Here is a 27,141-nt window from a genome sequence, read left to right on the forward strand (position 1 = left end):
GTGAGGCAGCAGTGCTAACCACTGTGTCACTGTGCCACCCATTAACAATGTCTGACCCACTTCGAATGTAATTAGTGGATTGACAGTGTTGATAAATCTCAAATCTTGGCTAACTGGCTGTGCTGACTACTTGTGTGGTGCTGACGACTGTATGAAAAGGAAAAGGGATTGATGGAGCTCCAATAAAGAAAATAAATCTCGTGCTTCAGCACACCGACTCCCGTCAGGAGCTTTTAAATCTGACACCTCACGGCAGCAGCAGTCACTTACAATTTGGCCAGTCAGACCAGCATCAGGTGACCCTTCCTTGCCTCTCACCACCCCTCCCCACCTCCCTCCCCCCACCCTGCTTCAACAAAATCCATTGAAATCTTTTGCAAAAAAATGTAGTCAGTTATAGATTTTTTAACTGAATGTGACATTTAGCACTAACTTGGAAACAAGCCACTGCAGATCAGTATTGTAGGTGGTATTCACAAAGTTCTGCCGACCAGCAAATTGGCAAATTAAAGAAAACTTCAATTCTTATTAATTATCAACAAGCAACGTGAAAGCCACACAGAACTGATTTTTATTTCTGGCTTCATGCTCCTCATTTGCAGACAGAACGAGGTAGGAAATGCCATAGACACCTTGAAGAATGGTTATTTTGCTAATAGCTTCTTACCTACCTGCGCCAGATGGATACCCAGCTGATCTGGAAGTACTGCATCAATGGAGACAAGTCGGACCACAATGTTGAGGTGAGAGGGATCTTAATGTCAATTCTTTCAGGTCATATGCTCTGCCTGAAATTGTAAAGGTCACAGCAGCATGCATAGTTTTGTGCTTCAAACTCATTTGAAATGCCTGTGGATCTCGGAACTGAAAGTAGCCTCTTCCATGTCATGCTGCCTCAGCTCAGGTGACTGCTACCCGTTCCAGGATAACAATCTTTGCAGTCAGTTTGAACTGGCCTCGGATGTCAAAGTAAACTATGGTTTACTTAAAGAGCGTGGTACATTCTTTGGGACTGGCAGTCTGATCCTTTCTCCCCCTCCCCCAACCCCTCACTGTCCTGCACTGTGGGATCACCCAAACCATCTTCCACTTTGCCTGGGGATTGAAAGTGGACCAGGTCCAGAGGAACACAATGTACAAGTTTCTAGACAAGGAGCGGAAAAACAAAACCAACATCGCCCTTATCCTGCATGGCCACCTTTGTGTGCTCTGCATAGAACCTCAGTATGCAAATACCAAGGCCAGGATTTTCCAGCCCTTCCCACCACCAGGATCCTCCAGTCCCACCAAAAGGATGCAGCTGGCCCATCACGGCGGGGCTGGAAAATCTTGGCAAAAGCGTCTTTACGTGCTGAGGTACTATCTGTCTCAGGTGCTGCAAAGTATGGGACTAGCCATGTTGCCTTGGAATGCTCTAAGCAGTTGGACTGTGCTGCACTAACTTCATGGAGGAGCTTAGCTCTACGAGCTGTTCCCATGGACACACACCGAGACAAACATTAACTGCTGCTGCAGGACCATCAATTCGGTAAAAGATGCTCTTTAGTCTGCCCAAAATTTGCTGGCCTTCCAGATCAAAGAGTTATTCACGGGTGAGTGTTGTAGATTGGAAAATTCCAAGGTCCAGGGCTATGTGCTAAGGGCTAGGGGCTGTCACTGCACAGATGCAATGTGCAAAGTCTATCGTCTAAGGTCTTTCAGTCATAGTACATGGAGGGGCTATATGCACAATTTCATCCTTTCATCGTTCTAGAAATGCCAATTAATTTTCCCTGAGGTAAATGCTTTTCTCATCTAAATAGCCCAAGTTCTCTGAAACTCTTGTGGTTTTAAACTAGGTATTAATCTAATCTTTGAAACTTTAAGGGCCTTTAAGTCACGCACCACGTAAGGAGCTCATAAAAGTACCCCAAACGACAGTTCACCAAGATTTTGTGCATAAATATCATGGTGCACTCCATTCTATATTAAATCATTCTAATACATCATAGTGTCAGTTATCGCTTGGTTGGTGGTTCTATGAGAGTCTGAATCAGAAGATTGTGGGTTCAAATCCCACCCCAGATATTTGGGCAGGTTTTTGCTTTGGTGGTCCGGAATCTCATATTCGAAACATTTCTAGTTCTTCATCCCACTCGAGGGTGGAAATATGTCACAGTCTGTGATTTTTCCTGATGTCTACTACTAATTGGCCAGAGGACACGTTTGGCAGCCAATCAAAAGTGGTACTTACAAAGTGCAGGCGTAATTTAACAGCATCAGGACACCCATTTCTGTTTTTTGATTCAATATTCAAGCTCCAGCTCACAGGAGGAGAGGCAGAAGCCAGATACCTGGAATAGGTGTACAGGATTTTGGTGCTCACTTTGATGAACTGTGAAATACCCTTGAGAGAAGGTTCGATGGAACACATTGTATCCGGTCTTCGAGGCCTAGGGTAGGGTGGAGGCCCCAACCATTGGTCTTATGCTGTTCCATCCACGATGCTCGTCATGAAGGGTTGGAGATGGCTGGGCATATGGAATGTACCTCACCCCATGTCTCTCTCTGATCAGGGCTTGGGTTCCTGGCCAGCTGGGCGACAGTGTGGTGGAGGTGGAGACGCTCTGTTCAATGGCATTTTTGAGAGATCCTACGTGTTGTTCATCGATCCGGTCATCGCTTTGGCCTTTTCAAGCAACATAGATGGTGTTATTGTCCTGCAGTTTGTCAATAATCATGGACTTCGTTCCCTTGTGATTATTGCCGTTGATTTCATGTTGTTTTCTTTTTTCCTGACAAGGGTGTACGATGTTTGAGCATGAGAGCAAGGGAAGTTTGTTGTACTGTTTTAGCTAAACCCATACTGAATCAGTAAAGTGGTATATGGTTTGTTCACAGTCTTATCCTTTTTATTATGCGCTGTAGTCCTTGCATCCATGAGATGGGAATGCATTTAGATAACCCTTATGTCATTTAGAGAGAAAATGAGGAGCCATGGTGGGGTGGTGGGTGGATGGTTGGTGTGGTGGTGGGTGGTAGGGTTAGATTAGTCCTCACGTGGATTGAGGATAGCCCCCAGTTAGAGCTAATTGTACCAGGTTTTCATTTTGCATTCTTTTGTTGTTGCTTTTAAATTTTGAGAATCTGTAGTTGTCTCCTTCGAAGGCCTGTGCAGATCACGTATCTTCGAGGGGGCAGAGTTTTTTCTGATTCTTTCTTGTGGTTGGGATTTCAGGGCTTTTGAGGGAGGGGAAAATGTGTGATGGCGCATGCCTGGGTGAGGTTGGTTTATCCCTGGTCGATGTGTTGAAGTGAGGTCTGTATGCTGTTACGAAACCCTGGGCTAATGCACAGTCAATTCCAGCCCCACATGCCCCGGAGTCACAACACAAATTAATTAACCAATAATTCTTATAAAAATATCCAAAGTCTTTGGCCCTTGGCTACCAATAATCACAGTCACCAGATTTGTAAATGTAAACACAATTACTATGTTTTTATAAGAGCTATCATGAAATGTGCAGTATTATGTTTTTTGTTGGTTATAAGGTATTACGTAGGTTAAGATAATACCTAATGCCCACTTTAACTTTCCACCACCTTCCACACACACACATACACACACAAGACAGACAAACACAGAGGGGTGGAAAGGGATAAAAATCAGAAGTAAGAATAATAATCGCTTATTGTCACAAGTAGGCTTCAATGAAGTTACTGTGAAAAGCCCCTAATCGCCACATTCCAGCGCCTGTTCAGGCAGGCTGGAACGGGAATTGAACCCATGCTGCTTCAAGAGTCTTTGTCCCAGATAATAGTTTTAGCATATTTTTCTTCAGAACATTCTTGCAGATGTTTGGTTTGCAGCCTGTATTCCTCTTTTTGTAGATTCGTTCATTTAGGTAGTCTGCAGTTTACAAATGCAGTAAATGCAAAACATCAGGACATCCAGTGGCAGCATATAGGTGGAAGTCGCACTTTGGGTAGCTCCTGCTTGAAGGCTCCTATTAGGGACATCCTGAGAGGTTGAGCTTTTTGATGTGTTTGAATATCCTTGGTTTATTGACTCCTGAATGCACAAGGGCGTGGGGTTGAGCCGGGTCCTGTGATTGATATCCTGTTCCCCCCCCCTTATGGTTGGGACATTCCCTGAGCAGTTTCTTCTCTTCCTCTTTGGGGTGGACATGCGCTGGAGGAATATGGACCTATGATTGTATCTTGGTCCTCCTTTATCCTGAGAACTTTTGCTCCTGGCAGCTCTCCCTTTCTTATCCTGTCTAGTTTAATGTGTTGGTAAGTGTTGACTCACCATAATCTGAATTTATAGCTGCACGTCCTCTCTGTATGTGAATGATGTTGAATGACGATCATTCTGTACTGTGCCTGAGGTTGGGATTTTAATACAATCATATAATCCCTGCAGTGTAGAAGTAGGCCATTCGGCCCATCAAGTCTGCACCGACCCTCTGAAAGAACATTTCACCCAAGCCAATTTGCCCATCCTATCCCAATAACCTCTTAGCCTAACTCACATATCCCTGGACATTAAGAGGCCAATCTACCTAAACTGCATGGGGGGAATGTGCAAACTCCACACAGACAGTCATCCAAGGCCAGAATTGATCCTGGGTCCCTGATGCTGTGAGGCAGCAGTGCTAACCTTGTGCCACCTTGCTCCCATGTGGGATTGTGTGGTATAGATAAGACATCCTTCGAGAACTAGGTACTCGCGCGTTTTCTTCTTATTTTTCTATTTTTGTTACGGTGGGTTGCAAGAATCCCAGACTGGCTCCTTTGGAGGTACATTTGAGCCTGACATCTGGAGGGAGGGAGGGATGGGACTTAGTGTGTCATTGATGCCTCTGGTGCTGCTAGAGCTCAGGGAGATATGTTCGGGTGTGCACTCGAACATGGGGAGAAAAATCTATCCTGAATTCTCATGGTCGTTGCGAGCAATTGCCATGAGGGAAGATGTGCGCCATTTTATCATGTTTTCATGGCCTTGTTCTCTGGTAGTGCATATTGAGGCACTAAATTTAGTCCAATGATTGTATGAGACAGTTATATTGCTGATCTTCTATTCCCCTCTGTATCCACATATATGTTGAGACTTTCTTTGTGCTGAGTTGTACCATTCCTGTTTTGTTAAAATGAAAAACTGCAGTAAAAGTACTTCTTAAAAAATGGCCATGTAATGTGGGGGAAGGGGGCATCTGGAATGGGCCTGAAGGAAGATAGAATATTGAGGCTTTATATTGTTGCTTTCAGGAGAAGACAAGTCACAATGCTGCAGAATGCTGCTGAACCAATGTGGGAAATCGCCAATCTGCTGGTCCTCCCCAGGAGCGAAAGTGATGCCTGGAGCTGGACAATCAGCAGTCAGCTCGCTCCTTGGTCCTGGTAGAACAAGGGCCCTGGGATGAAGGTAAGAGTGGAGGTTCCAGCTGCGTGTGCCACGGGTGCAGGAAAGTTTATGGGCACTCGTTGATGCACTATCAATTACTACAAGGCGAGAGTAGAGAATAATCAAGGCTTTATTAAGCAGAGATGTGTGGCCTCCTGCAGCTGATACCAGAATGGGAGCAGCTCCGGTGTGCACACACATTTATACACTGCCTACTGGGTGGAGCCAGCAGGCAGGGATTTACCCCCGTACCTCTAATACAGGAGCCTTACCATACTACATCTAATATATAGTTAGTGGTGACTACCACACTTGTATGAGAAAGTGAGCTATCCCAGCCAGAGTGCCCATTGAAGTATCGCTCCATTGGCCACCTAGCACTTATAGTGCTGATGATAGAATTTACTGATGTTGTGCGTTTCTTCCCATACCAGCCTTCCTGAACAGATGCTGGAATGTGGTGACTAGGGGCTTTTTACAGTAACTTCATTTGAAGCCTACTTGTGACAATAAGCGGTTTTCATTTCATTTTCATTTAATTTCTTCCCCGAATGCTCCATCCGCAGCAGCAGCTTCAGGTGACCCTGAGGAACCGCTCCCCTCCCCCACTGTTGGCACCCAGAATCCACCACTCCTGCACTTTTAAAAATTCATTTACTGGATGTGTGAGCGTCGCTGGCTAGGCCAGCATTTTCTGTCCATTCCAAGATACCTTTGAGATGGTGAGCTGCCTTTTTTAACTGCTGCAGTCCATGTGGTGTAGCTACACCCACAGTGCTGACAAGAGAGGGAGCTACGGGATCTTGAGGCAGCAACAGTGAAGGAATGGCGATATATTTCCAAGTCAGGATGGTGTGTGGCTTTGAGGGGAACTTCCAGGTGGGGATGTTCCCATGAATCTGCTGCCCTTGTCCTTCTAGATGGTAGTGGTTGTGGGTGTGGGAGGTGCAGCCTAAGGGACCTTACTGAGTTCCTGCAGTGCACCTTGAAGATGGTACACTGCTGCTATTGTGCATCGGTGGTGGAGAGAGTGACTGTTTATCACACTGAATGTGTCAATTTCTCTCAGTACCAGGCAGCAGCATAGAAACCAGGTCGGTGGGCATTAGGTCATTATCTCCCTGGGTAGTGCACGGTGGTGAGGGCATATCATACTCACGTGAGATGGTGGCAGAGGCAGAGAGGTCCCAGGATGCAGACAGTGGGAGCACTGCTGGATACCAGGATCATACCAGGATTCACAGGGAAATCTGGCTGAGGTCCATGAGGGTCTGTGTGCCATGGCTTCCATTATTGAATGGTCCATGAGGAACATGAGCACTGCATTGATCCTGAGCACCTAACGCACAGGCTCCTCCATTGAGAGGGTGACGACTATTGAGAGAGAGAGTGATGACTATTGTGGAGAGATACCCTCAGGAATTCCAGGGGTTGTACTGGGACCTGCAGGCCTACACACCGACTGTGGCCTCTGGAGATCACCGTCAGTGCAAGAGATGGATAAAGCACCTAGTCTCACTGACAGGTGCTCGTCCATCAGTCCATCAATTGTGAGCAAGGAGGTGCAAACGCACCTCACGCTGGCGGACAAGCTGCCTGTCATCTCTGTGGGCTCCTGGGGCAGCACGGTGGCACAGTGGTTAGCATTGCTGCCTACGGCGCTGAGGACCTGGGTTCGAATCCCGGCCCTCGGTCACTGTCCGTGTGGAGTTTGCACATTCTCCCTGTGTTTGCGTGGGTTTCACCCCCACAACCCAAAAGATGTGCAGGATAGGTGGATTGGCCATGCTAAATTGCCCCTTAATTGGAAAAAATAATTGGGTACACAAAATTCTCTGTGGGCTCCTAGCAGGGCGCTCTGAATGAGGGTACCAGCTCCTCCGCCCCTCTGCTAATGGTCGCTGTATCTGTCCATGCTGCAACTACTGAGGCCTTGGGCCTGGATTCTTCTTCCCAGCCGGAGCCAATTGAGGTAACAGTGGACAGGTCATCATGGCATCCAGGACGGCAAATCAGCAGGTTACCTCCAATGCCACTGCCAGTGAGGGGCACCAAGGCGCAGCGCACACAGGTGTAATTTCTGTCATTTACCTCAATGTCATCCTCTGACCTATCGCTGGAGCCCTCATCCCTGGCCTGTAGGTGCCTCGCTTTCGTCAGCCTCCACTGGGCCCTTCCTTATCAGAGCTAGATTGAGCAGGATGGCAACTATGAGGGAGACGTGCTGTGGCAGGTACTGTAGTGATGCCCCAGATCAGTCCATGCATCTGACGCGCATCTTCAGCACCCTGATGGCCCTCTCCACCACCACTCTTGTGGATGAAGATTCCTGTTGTATCTCTGCTCATCCTCAGTTCTTGAGTGATGGAGTGGGGTCATCAGCCACCTCTGCAAGGACTAGTCCATGTCACCTAGGAGTCTTCCATCCAACCTTGCAGGAGCCAAGAAAGAGCAGCCTTGGTACCTGTCATTGCCACAAGATGTAAGAATTGTGGGTAATGGGCACAAACATGCAGAATCAATGTCCTGTGGTCACAGACAATCTGCACATTCATTGAATGATACCCCTTTCTGTTGATGAAAGTTTGCAGCTCTTCTGCTGGCAGCTGTTGGCTGTATGAGTAAAGCCTCATGCTCTCTCTGCCTGGCTGCCCTCGTCTATCTGGTAGTTGATGAAAGGGCGGGCAGGTCAGAAGATGGCACTAGCTTGATCAAACTATTTGTGCACAGATCCCCACCGAGCCCTGAAATAAACCGGAGATGTAGAAGTTGAGGGTCATTGTGACCATCAACTCCACTGGCATGGGTGACCCTCACGCAGTTGGAGGTGATTTTGGGACCTATTGTGTCGAAATTGCTGTCACTGTGCCCCTGGAGAGGCGTAGCCTCCTGCGGCATTGGACCTCAGACATTTGGATTTGGATTGCTGTCTGTACACTTTAGCCACTGGGTAGTGTCATCATTGGTGTCCTCTCCCACCTTGGTGTCCCTGCTGGCCCAGCGCCAATCAAGCCCTGCCTCTCCTCTTAAATGTCTCTCGCTATGATACTGTTTGTGCTCACCTGGTCTTCTCTCCTTTCTGCCCCCCTCCTCCTGTTCAGAGGTGATCCCACCAGCAGAATCGGAACAGCCCCTCTGCATCAGATGCAGAGGATCAGTGCCTTGAAAATGAGGGATCACTGTGCTTCAATCGTCAGGGAAACCTTCTAGGGTAGTCCTGAAATACTCGGAAACTCAAAGAAAACGCTATACTCAGCCAGCTACAAAGTCGCAATGCTCGAGAAACTGCTACTGCCCGGGGACCTTTTAGCCCACCCTTGGATGGGGAAATCCAAAAAACATGATGAGTGTCCACCTAGTTTGCCCAACTGATGTGCTGAAAATTGCATGGGAAGCATAAAATCGCAATTAACCCTTAATTAACCCTTTAATTGTCGGTGGACACACATCCGAATCACTTGAGAACCTGCAGTCTTCGAAATCTGTTTCCTCACGTTCTCACACACATCTCTGTCTCACATTCACACACACTCACCCTTACATCCTCACACTCACACACACAAACACACTCACATACCTCTCTCAGAGGCCCCAAACCACTCCCCTTCTTTCGAGGTCAGAATGCCCACCATTCCTTTTCCGGTGGCCAAATCCCCCCTCATTTCCAGAGGCCAAATCCCTATCTCCATTTCCAGAGGCCAGAATCCCCATACTTCTTTTCAGAAGCCTGAAATGCCCACCCCTTTCCACTGGCCCAAAACCCTCCCCATACCTTTCCTGAGGCCATACTGGCCACTCCACCCCTTTGGTGAGGTCAGAACTGCTCCAGCCCACTCTTTCCCTAAGGCCAGAACCCCCCCTCCATTACCTTCCCAAGGTCAGAAGCCTTCACCCATTCCAATCTCGAGGCTAGAACTGCCCCCACTCTTCTCAAGGCCAGAACTGCCCCTGGGACCCTGGAGCTGTGAAGCAATTGTGCTAACTACTATGCTACCATACTGCCCCCACTCCTCTCTCGAGGCCAGAACTTCCCCCACTTCTTTCCCGAGGCCCCGAACTGCACCGCTCCATTCCCGAGGCCCAAACCGCACCGCTCCATTCCCGAGGCCCGAACCGCACCACCCCATTCCCGAGGCCCGAACCGCACCGCTCCATTCCCGAGACCCGAACTGCACCGCTCCATTCCCGAGGCCCGAACTGCACCGCTCCATTCCCGAGCCCCGAACCGCACCGCTCCATTCCCGAGGCCTAAATCGCACCACTCCATTCCCGAGGCCCGAACAGCACCACCCCATTCCCGAGGCCCAAACCGCACCGCTCCATTCCCGAGGCCCGAACTGCACCGCTCCATTCCCGAGGCCCGAATTGCACCGCTAAATTCCCGAGGCCTAAACTGCACCACTCCATTCCCGAGGCCCGAACTGCACCGCTCCATTCCCGAGGCCCGAACTGCACCGCTCCATTCCCGAGGCCCAAACCGCACCGCTCCATTCCCGAGGCCCAAACCGCACCGCTCCATTCCCGAGGCCCGAACTGCACCGCTCCATTCCCGAGGCCCAAACCGCACCGCTCCATTCCCGAGGCCCAAACCGCACCGCTCCATTCCCGAGGCCCAAACCGCACCGCTCCATTCCCGAGGCCCGAACTGCACCGCTCCATTCCCGAGGCCTAAACTGCACCGCTCCATTCCCGAGGCCCAAACCGCACCGCTCCATTCCCGAGGCCCAAACCGCACCACCCCATTCCCGAGGCCCGAACTGCACCGCTCCATTCCCGAGGCCCAAATCGCACCGCTCCATTCCCGTGGCCCGAACAGCACCGCTCCATTCCCGAGGCCCAAACCGCACCACCCCATTCCCGAGGCCCGAACTGCACCGCTCCATTCCCGAGGCCCGAACCGCACCACTCCATTCCCGTGGCCCGAACTGCACCGCTCCATTCCCGAGGCCCAAATCGCACCGCTCCATTCCCGAGGCCCGAACCGCACCACCCCATTCCCGAGGCCCAAACCGCACCACTCCATTCCCGCGGCCCGAACTGCACCGCTCCATTCCCGAGGCCTAAACTGCACCGCTCCATTCCCGAGGCCCGAACAGCACCACCCCATTCCCGAGGCCCAAACCGCACCACTCCATTCCCGAGGCCCAAATCGCACCGCTCCATTCCCGAGGCCCGAACAGCACCACTCCATTCCCGAGGCCCGAACTGCACCGTTCCATTCCCGAGGCCCGATCAGCACCGCTCCATTCCCGAGGCCCGAACTGCACCACCCCATTCCCAAGGCCCAAACTGCACCGTTCCATTCCCGAGGCCCGATCAGCACCGCTCCATTCCCGAGGCCCGAACTGCACCGCTCCATTTCCGAGGCCTAAATCGCACCGCTCCATTCCCGAGGCCCAAACTGCACCACCCCATTCCCGAGGCCCGAACTGCACTGCTCCATTCCCGAGGCCTAAACTGCACCACCCCATTCCCGAGGCCCTAACCGCTCCGCTCCATTCCCGAGGCCCGAACCGCACCGCTCCATTCCCGAGGCCCGAACTGCACCGTTCCATTCCCGAGGCCCGATCAGCACCGCTCCATTCCCGAGGCCTAAACCGCACCACCCCATTCCCGAGGCCGAAATCGCACCGCCCCATTCCCGAGGTCCGAACCGCACCACCTCATTCTCGAGGCCCGAACTGCACCACCCCATTCCCGAGGCCCAAGCCGCACCACTCCATTCCCGAGCCCCGAACCGCACCGCTCCATTCCCGAGGCCCAAGCCGCACCACTCCATTCCCGAGGCCCAAGCCGCACAACCTCATTCCCGAGGCCTGAACTGCACCACCCCATTCCCGAGGCCCGAACCGCACCGCTCCATTCCCGAGGCCCGAACTGCACCACCCCATTCCGAGGCCCAAGCCGCACCGCTCCATTCCCGAGGCCCGAACTGCACCGCTCCATTCCTGAGGCCCGAACTGCACCGCTCCATTCCCGAGGCCCAAACTGCACCACTCCATTCCCGAGGCCCGAACTGCACCACTCCATTCCCGAGGCCTGAACTGCACCACCCAATTCCCGAGGCCCAAGCCGCACCGCTCCATTCCCGAGGCCCGAACTGCACCACCAAATTCCCGAGACCCAAACTGCACCACCCCATTCCCGAGGCCCAAACCGCACCGCTCCATTCCCGAGGCCCAAATCGCACCGCTCCATTCCCGAGGCCCGAACCACACCGCTCCATTCCCTAGGCCCGAACTGCACCGCTCCATTCCCGAGTCCTGAACTGCACCACCCCATTCCCGAGGCCCAAGCCGCACCGCTCCATTCCCAAGGCCCGAACTGCACCACCAAATTCCCGATTCCTAAACCGCACCACCCCATTCCCGAGGCCCGAACTGCACCACCCCATTCCCGAGGCCCGAACTGCACCATTCCATTCCCGAGGCCCGAACTGCACCGTTCCATTCCCGAGGCCCGAACTGCACCGCTCCATTCCCGAGGCCCGAACTGCACCACTCCATTCCCGAGGCCCGAACTGCACCGTTCCATTCCCGAGGCCCGAACTGCACCATTCCATTCCCGCGGCCCAAACCGCACCGCTCCATTCCCGAGGCCCAAGCCGCACCACTCCATTCCCGAGGCCCGAACTGCACCACCCCATTCCCGAGGCCCGAACTGCACCACTCCATTCCCGAGGCCCGAACTGCACCGTTCCATTCCCGAGGCCCGAACTGCACCGTTCCATTCCCGAGGCCCGAACTGCACCGCTCCATTCCCGAGGCCTGAACTGCACCATTCCATTCCCGCGGCCCAAACCGCACCGCTCCATTCCCGAGGCCCGAACTGCACCACCCCATTCCCGAGGCCCGAACTGCACCGCTCCATTCCCGAGGCCCAAACCGCACCACTCCATTCCCGAGGCCCGAACTGCACCGCTCCATTCCCGCGGCCCAAACCGCACCACCCCATTCCCGAGGCCCAAGCCGCACCGCTCCATTCCCGAGGCCCAAATCGCACCACTCCATTCCCGAGGCCTAAATCGCACCACTCCATTCCCGAGGCCCAAGCCGCACCGCTCCATTCCCGAGGCCCAAACCGCACCACTCCATTCCCGAGGCCCGAACTGCACCGCTCCATTCCCGAGGCCCGAACTGCACCGCTCCATTCCCGAGGCCCGAACCGCACCGCTCCATTCCCGAGGCCCGATCAGCACCGCTCCATTCCCGAGGCCCGAACTGCACCGCTCCATTCCCGAGGCCCAAATCGCACCACTCCATTCCCGAGGCCTAAATCGCACCACTCCTTTCCCGAGGCCCAAACCGCACCACTCCATTCCCGAGGCCCGAACTGCACCGCTCCATTCCCGAGGCCCAAACTGCACCACTCCATTCCCGAGGCCCAAATCGCACCGCTCCATTCCCGAGGCCCAAATCGCACCGCTCCATTCCCGAGGCCCGAACTGCACCACCTCATTACCGAGGCCCGAACTGCACGACTCCATTCCCGAGGCCCAAACTGCACCACTCCATTCCCGAGGCCCGAACTGCACCGCTCCATTCCCGAGGCCCAAACCGCACCGCTCCATTCCCGAGGCCCAAACTGCACCGCTCCATTCCCGAGGCCCGAACTGCACCGCTCCATTCCCGAGGCCCAAATCGCACCGCTCCATTCCCGAGGCCCAAATCGCACCGCTCCATTCCCGAGGCCCAAACTGCACCACTCCATTCCCGAGGCCCGAACTGCACCACCCCATTCCCGAGGCCCGAACTGCACCGCTCCATTCCCGAGGCCCGAACCGCACCGCTCCATTCCCGAGGCCCAAACCGCACCACTCCATTCCCGAGGCCCAAACCGCTCCGCTCCATTCCCGAGGCCTAAATCGCACCGCTCCATTCCCGAGGCCCGAACTGCACCGCTCCATTCCCGAGGCCCGAACTGCACCGCTCCATTCCCGAGGCCTAAATCGCACCGCTCCATTCCGGAGACCCGAGCCTTACCAGTTGCTATGGCGAGGCCCTGGTGCTATTACCGCCACAGCCTGTAGGCCACTCGTAGCCTTTTGCCATCTCTGGTGCTGCCACTGGCCAGTTACTGGCCGATTACTCACCTGCCAGTTCCTGCCTCACCTCGGCCTCACTGTTGGCCGTTGTCTATTCTGCCCAGCAACAAGATGGAATAACTCAAATGGACCAACCAGAGCAAGACATTTCAGAGCACTGGATACTGTTGGGCTGACTAGTCAGCCTGTCAGCTTCAATTTTCTAAGAGGTCATGCTCTGATTGTCCCATTTGATTTCTCTAATTCTTTTACGCGCCCGAACCAGCGTTTACTGATCACCTGGCAGCTGCCAGGTTTGTGGATGCTCTGGAGACCTTTCACAGACCCCTGGGGACCATGGGGTTCGGAAACCCCTGCTACAGACTGATCTGTTTCTCTGTACCTGATTCATCATGGAACCTCTACCAAAATTCCAAACTAGAGCTAGATCAATTCACCCATTAGCTGAATCATAAATTCATAAGATGTTGGAGTAGAAGTAGGCCATTTGGCCTAATCGAGTCTGCTCTGCCATTCTATCATGGCCGATCTCATCCTGACCTTAACTCCACCATCCTGTCCATTCTCCATAACCCTTTGTCAATTAAAAATCTGTCTAACTCCTCCTTAAATTTACTCACTGTCTCAGCATCCACGGCACTCAGGGGTAGCAAATTCCACAGATTCACAATTCTTTGAGTGAAGTAGTTTCTCCTCAAAGCTGTTTTCAATTTGCTCCCTCGTATCCTAAGACGACAACCTCTTGTTCTCGAATGCCCCACAAGAGGAAGCATCTGTTCACCTCTACTTTATCCATACCTTTTATCATCTTGTATAGCTCAATTTGATCTCCCCTCATTTTTCTAACCTCTAGAGATAGGCCTAAACTGTTCAATCTCTCCTACACGACAAACCCCTCACGCGATTCTCCACCTCCCAGGCCGGGTGGGAGAAGGGTGGCAGAGGACCGCTCTGGCAACCCCCGCGATTCTCCAACCCCCCAAAACGGCGTGTTGCGTTTTGCGTGCCGTGTGTCGACCTGTTCACGCCGGCCGGCGGCAACCACACCTGGTCGCTGCCGGCGTTAAAATAGCGCGAAAGGTGAGTTTGGGGCCTGTGGGGGGCGGAGAGGGGATTGAGCACCACGGCCGTGCTTGGGAAGGGACTGGCCTGCGATCGGTGCCCACCGATCGCCGGGCCGGCGTCTCCAGGAGACGCACTCTTTCCCCTCCGCTGCCCCGCAAGATCAAGCCGCCACGTCTTGCGAGGCAGCGGAGGGGAAGACGGCAACCGCGCATGCGCGTGTTGGAGACGGCCAACCTGCGCATGCGCGGCTGACGTCATTTAGGCCTGGCGTCAAGGCCTGGCGGCCGAGTTCCATGAAACGCCGCTCCTAGCCCCCCGAGGGGGGGGGGGGGGAGAATAGGGGGCGAGGAGCGGCCTCCGACGCCGTCGTGAAACACTCCGGGTTACACGACGCCGTCGGCCGTTGCGGAGAATTCCGCCTCTCACCTCTGGAATCAATCTAGTGAACCTCCTCTGAACTGCCTCCCATGCCAATACATGTTTCTGCAAATAAGGGGACCAAAGCTGTGCACAATACTCCAGGTGCGGTCTCACCAATGCCTTGTATAGTTGCAACAACACTTCCTTATCTTTGTACTCTATTTCTTTAGCTGTAAATGCCAACATTCAATTCACTTTCTTTATTATCTGCTGTACCTGCATACTAGTTTTCTGTGACTCATGAACGAGGACCCCCAGATCCCTCTGCAACGGAGCACCCCGAAGATTCTGCCCATTTAGATAATAAGTTGCCTTCCCATTTTTTTGACCAAATTCCCAAATTTCCCCAACTCCCAACCCCACCCCTCCTCCCACCCAGGAGCGAAATGCTGGTGGTTAAATGGGGACACCAAACTGGGAAGCTGGGCGGGATGCTTATTTTTGTGCCAACTCTGCATTCCCATCTGCCCTCAGAGGCTTAAACATCAAAATGTATGCTGACATTCCTGTGCAGTAATCAATAAATGTTACACTGGGACTTCCGGTGGCGGCGATGTCCGAGTGAGCCGCACATTCGGTGGGCTCTCACTCCGGCGGGCCGGAACAGCTGATTCCCCGCGATAGCGGGACCACGGGGGCGGCAGAAAAGCTGCCGTGAAAGAAGAGGAGAGCGAGCTGCAGCAAATGGAAGTGTGGGAGGCCAGCAGGTGAGGAAGAAAGAGAGAGAGACGGAGGCAAGGAGGAAGCTGACCTGAAGGGTAAGATGGCGGACCCACGGACCTTCCTTCCTCCAGGACAAAGGGAAAACAAGTTTGGAGTTGCTGAGGAGGGACAGCTTGGACCCACTTCAGATGCCCAGGAGGGGAAAAATTTATGGAGCGGGGCAAAGGAAAGCGGCAGCGGAGGCGCTGAGGAGCGGGCTGCGGCACATGAAACAGCGGGATTCCAGAAGGCAGAAGAAGAAGGAGAAAAAGGGACAGAGACAAGGACCTGAAGAAAATTACCTGGGACCTAAGATGGCGGACACACGGACCCCGGACTCAGTAATCCAGCTGGCGCTGGATAACATGCTCCAGGTAATGAAGTCCAGTTTTGAAGCGGGACAGCTTGGACCCAATCCAGAAAGCGGTGGATCAGCTGAACCAGAGGCTGTATGCGCAAGATGTTAAAGTTAAGGAGCTGGGAGAAGCGGTGGAGGAGCAGGCGGATGCGCAAACGGTTGCAGCGCTAGAAGTGGACGGCCTGAAAGAGCGGCAGAGAAGACTGCTGGACAGAGTGGAGGAGCTGGAGAATAGAGTCCGCAGGAACAATCTGAGGATGGTCGGCCTCCCGGAGGGGGCGGAGGGAGCTGATGCTGCAGCGTTTGTAGCAGACCTGCTGAAGCAGCTGATGGGGGCCGAAGCCTTTCCGCGACCGCTGGAGCTGGAGGGGGCACACAGGGTGCAGGCAAGGCAGGGGCGGCCGGGCGGACCCCCCCCCGCCCGATGGTGATTAGGTTCCACAGGTTCGTGGACAAGGAGCGGGTGCTGCAGTGGGCAAAGAGCGCCAGGAGCAGCACGTGGAATAACAGTGTTCTCCGCATTTATCAGGACCTAAGCCAGGAGGTGGCTCGGCGGCGAGCAGCCTTTAAGAATGTCAAGGAGGTGCTGTTCAAGAAGCACGTGAAGTTTGGTCTGCTGTTCCCAGCTCGGCTATGGGTCACGCACCGGGGTCAACACCACTACTTCTCCGAGCCCGAAGAAGCGATGGATTTTGTGAGGGACCTGGGGCTGATCCCGAAAAGAGGCCCCAAGGACGCGAGTTAGGGCCCGAGGATTTCTGTGGGAAGGAACGCCGAATGGGCCTGGACTGCTGCTCAACGGTTTGCTGGGCCAAAGGGGCCAAGCGGAACATTTGAGACTCTTTCCTTTGTTCATGGACATTTATGTGCTTTTTCTCTTTTTTCTGTGGTTTTTTCTTTTTTTTTCCTGTTTGGGCTTTTTGTGCAGCTCGCGGAAGACACTGGAGCCGGCTTGCCCCAGTGGGTGGGGAGGAGGGTGGGGAAACAAGGGGAATGGGACAGGAAGGCGCCGGAGTGTTGAGTCACCGGGCTAGAAGATTGGCTAGTCAAGGAAGTCAGATGGGGGGGGAAGTTACAGCCAGTAGATGGCAGGGGTGGGGGTATCGGGGGATGGGGTTAGGGGAGGGGGGGGTTGTTCTGCTGACGGGAGAGGGACTTGAAATAGGCACTGGAAAGGAGGTCGAGGGTGGAGGCAGCCAAAGGGCGGGCCAGGAATGGCGCGACGCACGGGTCAGGGGCCGGCCCGAGAAAGGCTATGGCTGACCGGCGGGGTGGGGGGGGGGGGGGTGGCCCCGACCAGGCTGATCACCTGGAACGTCAAGGGACTGAATGGGCCGGTTAAGAGGGCGCGGGTGTTCGCGCACTTGCGGGCCCTGAGGGCGGACGTAATTATGTTGCAGGAGACACATCTGAAAGTGTCAGACCAGACCAGGCTAAGGAAGGGCTGGATTAGCCAGGTCTTCCACTCGGACTTGGACTCGAAGTCCAGAGGGGTGGCAATCATGATCAACAAGCGCGTGCAATTTGAGGCAGAGGGCATATCCGCAGACAGGGGGGGCAGATACCTGATGGTACGGGGCAGACTGGAGGGGAGAAGAGTGGTGCTGGTGAATATATATGCCCCGAACTGGGATGAAGTGGACTTAATTAAAAGAGTGCTGGGGAAGATCCCGGACTTGGATTCTCGTAGGCTAATAATGGGAGGGGACTTTAACATGGTCCTTGACCCGACTTTGGATCGGTCGTGTCCCAGAACGGGTAGACTCTCAGCAATGGCAAGGGAGCTGAAAGGGTTTATGGAGCAAATGGGGGCAGTGGACCCCTGGAGAGAGGGACAGCCAACAGGAAGGGGCTACTCGTTTTACTCGCACGTCCATAAAGTATATTCCAGGATAGATTTCTTTGTAATAAGCAGGGACTGTATGGGGGAGGTAAAGAACACGGAATACTCAGCAATTACCATTTCAGACCATAGAACATAGAACATAGAATGATACAACACAGTACAGGCCCTTCGGCCCTCGATGTTGCACCGACATGGAAAAAAAACTAAAGGCCATCTAACCTACACTATGCCCTTATCATCCATATGCTTATCCAATAAATTTTTAAATGCCCTCAATGTTGGCGAGTTTACTACTGTTGCAGGTAGGGCATTCCACGGCCTCACCACGCTTTGCGTAAACAACCCACCTCTGACCTCTGTCCTATATCTATTACCCCTCAATTTAAGGCTATGTCCCCTCGTGCTAGCCACCTCCATCCGCGGGAGAAGGCTCTCGCTGTCCACCCTATCTAACCCTCTGATAATTTTGTGTGCCTCTATTAAGTCACCTCTTAACCTTCTTCTCTCTAACGAAAACAACCTCAAGTCCATCAGCCTTTCCTCATAAGATTTTCCCTCCATATCAGGCAACATTCTGGTAAATCTCCTCTGCACCCGTTCCAAAGCTTCCACGTCCTTCCTATAATGAGGCGACCAGAACTGTACGCAATACTCCAAATGCGGCCGTACCAGAGTTTTGTACAACTGCAACATGACCTCATGGCTCCGGAACTCAATCCCTCTACCAATAAAGGCCAACACACCATAGGCCTTCTTCACAACCCTATCAACCTGGGTGGCAACTTTCAGGGATCTATGTACATGGACACCGAGATCCCTCTGCTCATTCACACTACCAAGAATTTTACCATTAGCCAAATATTCAGCATTCCTGTTATTCTTTCCAAAGTGAATCACCTCACACTTCTCCACATTAAACTCCATTTGCCACCTCTCAGCCCAGCTCTGCAGCTTATCTATGTCCCTCTGTAACCTGCAACATCCTTCCGCATGGGTGGACCTGCAGTTCGGGGGAGCGAGTTATCAACGCCCGCAATGGAGGCTAGATGTGGGACTGCTGTCGGAGGAGGGGATCTGCGAGAGGCTTCGGAAATGTATAAAAAATTACCTGCAGGTGAATGACACTGGGGAGGTCTCAGCGGCGACCGTGTGGGAGGCGCTAAAGGCAGTAGTGCGGGGGGGAGCTGATTTCAATTGGGGCCCACAGAGCCAAGGCAGACCGGGCAGAGATGGATAGATTGGTCAGGGAAATGGGTCAGATAGATGAAGAGCACGCGGAGTCCCCGGGAGAGGCAGAGGCTACAGGCGGAACTGGGGGTACTATCCACGAGCAGGTCCGTGGAACAGCTTAGGAAGGCGAGGGGAGTGGTGTACGAGTATGGGGAAAAGGCTAGCAGACTGTTAGCGCAGCAACTCAGGAGGAGGGAGGCGACCAGGGAAATAGGTAGAGTGAGGGACGAGGGGGGGCGCAAAGTGGAGGATCCGGCAGAGTTGAATAGGGTATTCCGGGACTTCTATCGTAAGCTGTATACTTCGGAGCTGCCGGAAGAACCGGAGGGGATGAAAAGGTTTCTGGACGGGTTAACATTCCCAACAGTTGGGGGGGGGGGGGGGGGGGGGCGAGTGGAAGAGCTGGGGGCCCCGATTAGAGTAGAGGAGGTATTGGGGGGCCTAAAGGCCATGCAGTCGGGGAAGTCCCCGGGGCCGGATGGATACCCAGTAGAGTTTTATAGGAAGTTCTCTGAGCTGGTGGGCCCGGTCTTGGCGAGGGTTTTCAATGAGGCAAGGGACAGAGGGACCCTGCCGCCGACAATGGCACAAGCCACCATATCTCTGATATTGAAGCGGGGTAAAGATCCGGAGGCGTGCGGGTCCTACAGGCCAATCTCCCTGATTAATGTAGACGCCAAGCTCCTGGCAAAGGTACTGGCGGGTAGAATGGAGGACTGTGTACCGGAGGTGATTGGGGAGGATCAAACGGGGTTCGTGAAAGGTAGGCAGCTGGCGGCCAATCTGAGGAGATTGCTCAATGTGATAATGATGCCCCCGGCGGGTAGAGAGGTGGAGGTAGTGGTGGCAATGGACGCCGAGAAGGCCTTTGACCGGGTGGAGTGGGACTATCTATGGGAGGTGCTCGGACGGTTTGGGTTCGGGGAGGGATTGGTGGATTGGATCAAATTATTATATCAGGCCCCGAGGGCCAGCGTCAGGACCAACAGAGAAGTGTCGGAGTACTTTAGGTTGTACCGAGGGACCAGGCAGGGCTGCCCGCTCTCCCCGCTGCTGTTTGCGCTGGCCATAGAGCCGCTGGCGATTGCGCTGAGAGCCGCAGAGGGTTGGAAGGGGATGGTGAGGGGCGGGGTTGAACACAGGGTTTCTCTTTATGCAGACGACCTGCTCCTGTACGTGTTGGACCCAGTGGCCGGGATGGGAACTATACTGGGAATGCTGAGGGAGTTCGGCCAGTTCTCAGGATACAAATTAAATACGGTCAAGAGTGAAATGTTTGTGGTCCAGGCAAGGGGCAAGGAGAACAGATTGAGAGGGCTACCGTTTAGGCTAGTTGAGGAAAATTTCCGGTATTTGGGAATCCAGGTGGCACGAGACTGGGGCAGGCTGCATAAGTTAAATTTGGCCAGGGTGGTGGAGCAAATGAAGGGAGATTTTCGGAGATGGGATGCACTCCCGCTGTCGCTGGCAGGGAGGGTGCAGACTGTAAAGATGACAATCCTCCCTTGATTTTTGTTTATTTTTCAGTGCCTCCCGATCTTTATCCCACAGTCCTTCTTCAAAAGAGTTAACGGGCTGATCATGAGCTTTGTCTGGGCGGGAAAGTCTCCGCGGGTGAAGAAGGCGATGTTGGAGAGGAACCGCAGCGAGGGAGGGCTGGCTTTGCCGAGTCTGGTCAATTATTACTGGGCGGCCAACATCGCTATGATAAGGAAGTGGATGGTGGGTACGGGGTCTATTTGGGAGCGGGTGGAGGCGGCTTCGTGCAGGGGCTCCAGTTTGGAAGCCCTGGTCACGGCTCCTCTACCGCTGCCGCCGGCCAAGTACACCACCAGCCCGGTAGTGGTGGCGACCCTGCGGATATGGGGCCAGTGGAGGAGGCATGTGGGGGAGATGGGGGCGTCTGTCTGGGCGCCAATCTGCGACAACCATCGGTTTGCCCCCGGCAGAATGGATGGGGGGTTCCGAGTATGGCGGCGAGCAGGGGCGGGAAGGGTGGGTGATATGTTCCTGGAAGGGAGCTTTGCGAGTTTGAGGAGCTTGGAGGAGAAATTTGGGTTGGTAAGGGGAAATGATTTTAGATACCTACAGTTGCGGGACTTTGTTCGTAGACAGGTCCCATCTTTCCCGCGCCTCCCGCCAATGGGGATCCTAGACAGAATAGTCTCTGGGAGGGATGAAGGGGAGGGTAGAGTCTCGGGTATTTATAAGGTGCTCATGAGGGAGGAAGGGTCCCAGACAGAGGAACTGAAACTTAAATGGGAGGAGGAGATAGGCGGGGAAATGGAGGATGGGCTGTGGGCAGAGGCCCTGAGTAGGGTAAATTCGACCGCGACATGTGCTAGGCTCGGGCTGATCCAATTTAAGGTTGTTCACCGGGCCCATATGACGGTGGCTCGGATGAGCAAATTTTTCGGGATAGAGGACAAATGCGCTAGGTGCGCGGGAGGACCAGCGAACCATGTTCACATGTTCTGGGCATGCCCTGAGCTGAGGGGGTACTGGGAGGGATTTGCTGGGGTCATGTCCCAGGTGCTAAAAACAAGGGTGGTGATGAGTCCAGGGGTGGCAATTTTTGGGGTTTCGGAAGACCCGGGCGTCCAGGGGGAGAAAGAGGCCGATGTGTTGGCCTTTGCTTCCCTTATAGCCCGGCGATGAATATTATTGGCGTGGAGGGACTCGAAGCCCCCGAAGACTGAGTGGTGGCTTGCGGACATGTCGAGTTTCTTGGGGATGGAAAAAATTAAGGGCGAAATTCTCCGCACCCGCGGAAAGTCGGCAAACGGTCGTAAAAATCGGGACCGTTTTACGACGGTCGCGAAGGCTTCATTTCCCGACCGATTCACTTCCTGGAAATGGGCTAGCAGCGCGGCCGCGTCAATTACGTGCGTGATGACGACGGAACGCGACGACGACACGAACCCGCCCATGTGACGCCGCCCAACGCCGTAAAAAGGCGCGGGCGACCACAGAATCTGTCGGGCAGGATGTCGGAGCCTAGGCGAGCTGCACCTCGCTTTATTGATGCAGACGTCGAGGCGCTGCTCGATGCCGTGGAGCAGAGGAGGGGCATCATCCGCCCGCGGAGAGGGCATCGCCAACCTGCCAGCACGGTACGCCAGGCCTGGCGTGACGTGGCTGCTGCCGTCAGTGCTGTGGGGCAGACCCCTCGCTCAGCAGAGCAGTGCCGAAAGAAGCTACATGACCTCACCAGGTCTGCCAGGGTAAGTGCCATGAGGGTGCCCCCTAGTCACAACCATCCCTCCCCCTTAACTGCCCGGGGGGGGGGGGGGGAGGGGGATTGGGGCAGAGTTATTTGAGGGTGGTTCACAAAGTTGTCACAGACCCAGCGCTCTGGCCCCGAGGAGAGATGCAATCATCTGATGACAACTTGCCCCCCCCCAAACTGTGCCAGTATCAGAACGGACTTCTGATACCTACCGTTTTGTAATGATCTACCTATGTTCCCTCCCCCAACAGGCCAAGGCCGGTCATAACCACCGTGAGCGGCACAAGACTGGAGGGGGTTCGCCCAACATGCACCCCCTCAGCACCTTTGAACAGAGGGCACTGGACCTTGTTGGGGGGTCTGCCACCCGCGATATCGCGCAATGCGAGGTTGGCGGAACTGCAGCAAGTGAGACAACCCTCCCTGACAAACACCCTCCCCCCCCCCCCATCCTCTGTCCCTTCACACACCCTGCCCACTGGGACACCTCCCCATCCTCTGTCCCTTCACACACCCTGCCCACTGGGACCGTCCAGCGGCCTGCCGAGCAAATCGAAATAACCCGTCTCATTCTCTTCCCTAGGACGTGATGCCGAACGACCAGGGCCGCCTGGCTGCAGACGGAGACAGGAATCTGCCGCCACCTCACCCGGGGCCTCACAACAGAGGGTGCCCGATCAGCGGGCAGCCCTATCTGCCCCAACCCAATCTGCGGACCAGGACGCACAGAGGGTTCGAGGTCCACCACCACCACCAGAAATGGCCAGGGACAACCCTCCTGTCGCTGAGCGGCCCCACACCCTGGACGAGGACCTAACCATTGAGAGCGTCGGGCTTGCGGCACTGCTTTCTCCCACCACTTCCATCATCCCAGAGATACACACCCCGGCGGGCCTATTTAGTGATGAGTCTCCTGGGGCACAGTCTGGTTGGCACATCACAGATGAGCAGGTACAGCAGGTGGAGGTTGGAGCAACAGAGGGCCCGGACTCGCGGAGGCCAGACCAGGCCCAGGATGCAGCTGGCTCCCAGACGTTTTCGGAGTTCCTGGAGTTTCTCAACCCACCCGCACAGCCGATGCCTCAGGAAACCCAGGGAAACAATGACGGGATGAGGGCTTCCTTCCAGACTCTGCAGACGCTGTTAGAGGAGTCGATCCGCGTCCAAGAGCAGGGAGTGGTGCCGCTCATGGCAGAGACCCAGTCCGACACCGCACGGGTGGCATCCGCGGTGGAGGCAATGGGTCAGGTTATGCAAGACGTTGGGATTAATGTGCACGCGTCATCCTCGGCCCTGGACAGGGTTGCCCTCTCACAGGCAGCAATGTGCCAGAGCCAAACCGACATTGCCGGCGCCCTGCGGGCCATGGCCGAGTCTCAGCAGGTCATTGGCCAGTCGCAGCAGTCAGTCGCCGAGAGCATCAACCGCCTGACACATGTGCTGGATGGTGTCGTGCACAATCAGGTTGAGATCGCACAGTCCCTGGCGGGAATGTCTAACTCCCTGGACTCCGTCTCTGCAAACCTTCGGATCCTGGTGGATACCGTTGCAGGCCTCCAGGACTGGCAGCGCCAGGTGTCGGTGGTGCGACGGGGAACCTCCCCGCTCGCACCTCTGTCCCAAAGTGAGGCCCGGGGGCCACCGGGCTCCCCGAGGGAGGAGGAGGTTTCGGGGCCCGTCCCATTAACTCCATCACGGGACGTCCCGGAATTCTCGGCCTCCCCCCGTCCCATCCCTGGTGCATCGGGTGGGCAGCAGGCAGAGCAGGGTGGCACAATGTCACCCGAGACGCCCGCAGAGCAGCCTGGCCCATCAAGGCCGGGTCGCCCCAGGAAACGCTTGGCCAAGGAGAAACGAGTCGAGGGGGGCGATTCGCAGCAATCCTCCTCCACTCCTGCTGTATCATCTGGGGATTCACTTAGACGTAGTGGTAGGGCCCGTAAGGCAACTAAGATAGACACTGAGTAATTTGGCACGGGTGAAGGGCACAGTTTAGTTGTAGGGGCTAGGGCACCTGTAAATAATTGTTAATATTAAACACACTGTTCCACCTTACTTGTAATACCGTGTGATTGTTCCACAGCCACAGGAATCGTGATGGTGACCGAGTGTCGCTGGGGGTGACGGGTGGTGAAACCTCGGTGCCGGGTGTGCAGTCCCTGCCCCTACCCCCCTCCCACAGCTAGCCCACGCGGGCACGTGATGGAGTGTCAGTGACGAACTCAGCGGCCACCAAGGTGGATGGTTCAGCTATTGCCATGGGTCAGACTCTCTCTAACGATTCTGAGCTCACAGCTCTTCGCAGAGCGGGCTGTCATCATTCCACATGGCACTGATCACACCCGCTGACACAGCCATCAATGTTGTGCCATTCCGTCTGGACCCAGTGATAAGCGTCATGTCGAAGTGGAGCAGTGTACACTGAGGGGGGGGGGGGGGGTGGGTTGTGGTGGTGGCAGTTGTGTGGTGACCCTCTGCATGACTAGCGATGCAGGTGGTGGTTTGGTGTTCATCGGGGACGTCACATGCGATGCGTGAACCGTGCTGCCACCATGGCGTCGCGTGCCCGCCGTCCTTGCCGGGTCCGTCGTGCCGCCTCCTGGACATCACCAGCACCTGGGTCGTGTCTGCGTGCTGCGCCCGCCACTCCGCCAGCGTCCTCCTCCTCCTCCTCCTCCTCCTCCTCCTCCTCCTCTGTGCTGGCACCACTGCCACTAGCTTCTCCCTCCGCCTCCTGCAACAGGTCATCTCCCCTCTGCATCGCGATGTTGTGCAGCGCACAGCAGACCACTACAATGCGAGCGACCCTGTCGGCCTGGTACTGCAGGGCCCCTCCGGAGCGGTCCAGGCACCTGTATCTCATCTTCAGGAGGCCAAGGCAGCGCTCCACCACACCCCTGGTTGCTGCATGGGCCTCGTTGTATCGTGTTTCCGCATTGGTCTGAGGCCTCCGTATCGGCGTCATCAGCCAAGACCTCAGCGGATAACCCCTGTCACCTAGCAACCAGCCCCTCAGCCGGGGGGAACGTCCCTCAAACATCGCAGGGATGAACGACTGCGCTAGTATGTAGGAGTCATGCACACTCCCTGGGAACCTTGCACAGACGTTCATGAACCTCATGTGGGGGTCGCATACCACCTGGACATTAATGGAGTATGTCCCCCTCCTGTTTGTGAACACGTCCCTGTCCACAGCAGGCGGGCGCATGGGGACGTGAACACAGTCGATTGACCCCTGAACCCTCGGTATCCCGGCCACACTGGCAAATCCACGGGCTCGTGAGTCTTGACTTGCTCGGTCCTCGGGAAAGGTGATGTAGCGATCGGCGATGGCATAGAGGGCGTCGGTCACATCCCGGATGCACCTGTGCACCGATGACTGGGAGATCCCAGAGACGTCCCCGCTCGGAGACTGGAAGGAGCCGGTAGCATAGAAGTTCAGAGCGACCGTCACCTTGATGGCTACCGGGATCGCGTGTCCTCCCCCCGTTCCACGTGGGGCGAGGTGCGACAGGAGTTCGCAGATATGTATCACCGTCTGCCTACTCAGCCGGAGTCTTCTCCTGCAGGTGATGTCCGGCATTGTTAGGAAAGAGACCCGGACACGGTACACCCTCGGCTTTGGTCGTCGCCTCTGACGCCGTGGCTGCACCCTCACTCTCTCCTCTTCCTCTTCCTCCTCCTCCTCCTCCTCCCCCCCCCCATGCTGCTCGACGACTGGCAACTCCTCGGCCCTTCCCTCTGCTGCTGCAGCTGGCCCTGCAGCCACTGCGGGTTGTGGGTGTGGATGCTGCTGCATCTCCAAATCCAGTAGAACTGCCCCAACCACTGCGCAGAACATAGCCGTTCTGTTCCCATGCATCGTGCTAACCTACAGAAGGGTGGTGGGGGGCAGAGAAACGGGACATGTTAGACGGACGTTAGTCGACACCTCGGCAGCCGCCAGCCATGGGATACCAGTGTGTCCCGGTGGCCTGGTCGCGCTGCTGACACGCGGTCAGCCTAACCCCTGGTCACTTCCTGCATCCAACGGCCAGTAAACTATGTCCTCCTCACGGGTGCGTCAGTGGCCTGTGGCCGGAAGCCACAGGGGAACCAGCGGCCGTGTCCTCGTCACCTGCACACCATGGCATGGTGGCAGACATTTTGTTACGGGGTTGGACGGCTCACTCTCTACCTAACCCCCCCCCTCCGTCGCCCCCCACTGCTCCCTCCGTCTCCCCCACTGCCCCCCTCCGTCTCCCCCACTGCCCCCTCCGTCTCCCCCACTGCCCCCTCCGTCTCCCCCACTGCCCCCTCCGTCTCCCCCACTGCCCCCTCCGTCCCCCCCACCGCCCCCGTTCTGGACCCCCTCCCGTTCCCAGGGATGCCTTCCCCGTTGTGGCCAGACTCGAGCGGTGCGCTGAGCGGTGCGCTGAGCGGTGCGCAGAGTGGTGCCCTGACCTCCTCCAAGCAGTCGTCAGCCAGGCCGACTGGTTGACGAATTTAAAAAGCAGGTGTGTTTCACGACGTCCAAACAGGGCGCCATGACGTCGGGACTTCGGCCCATCCGGGCCGGTGAATAGCGGGGGGGCTCTCAGTGGCGATTCTGGTCGTGTCAGGGGCGGGAAGGAGGCGTTTGTCGGGAAACGCGACTCCGACAATTTGCGGGGTTCGGAGAATAGCGGGAGGGCGTCGGAACAGCGTCGCCGTAAAAATTTCTGACGCCCGCTATTCTCCGACCCGTTGTGAGTCCGGAGAATCTCGCCCTGTGTTCGCCTTGAGGGGATCTGTGCAGGGGTTCACCCGGAGGTGGCAACCATTTTTTTATTTTTTATTTTTTTTTTTATAAATTTAGATTACCCAATTATTTTTTCTATTA

At 55.2% G+C, this 27,141-nt stretch overlaps 1 long non-coding RNA gene across 1 annotated transcript in view; it reads left to right on the top strand.

The window, feature by feature from the left end:
• The first annotated feature begins 615 nt into the window (after nt 1-615).
• Nucleotides 616-27,141, top strand: part of LOC119976280 — a 54,090-nt gene continuing 27,564 nt past the window's right edge. Inside the window, exons 1-2 of the long non-coding RNA XR_005462897.1 lie at nt 616-743; nt 5,251-5,407. This is a non-coding gene — a long non-coding RNA (uncharacterized LOC119976280). The remainder of the gene's footprint in view (nt 744-5,250; nt 5,408-27,141) is intronic.

The sequence above is a fragment of the Scyliorhinus canicula genome, chromosome 13, assembly GCF_902713615.1.
Source record: "Scyliorhinus canicula chromosome 13, sScyCan1.1, whole genome shotgun sequence".
Classification (NCBI taxonomy): Eukaryota; Metazoa; Chordata; class Chondrichthyes; order Carcharhiniformes; family Scyliorhinidae; genus Scyliorhinus; species Scyliorhinus canicula.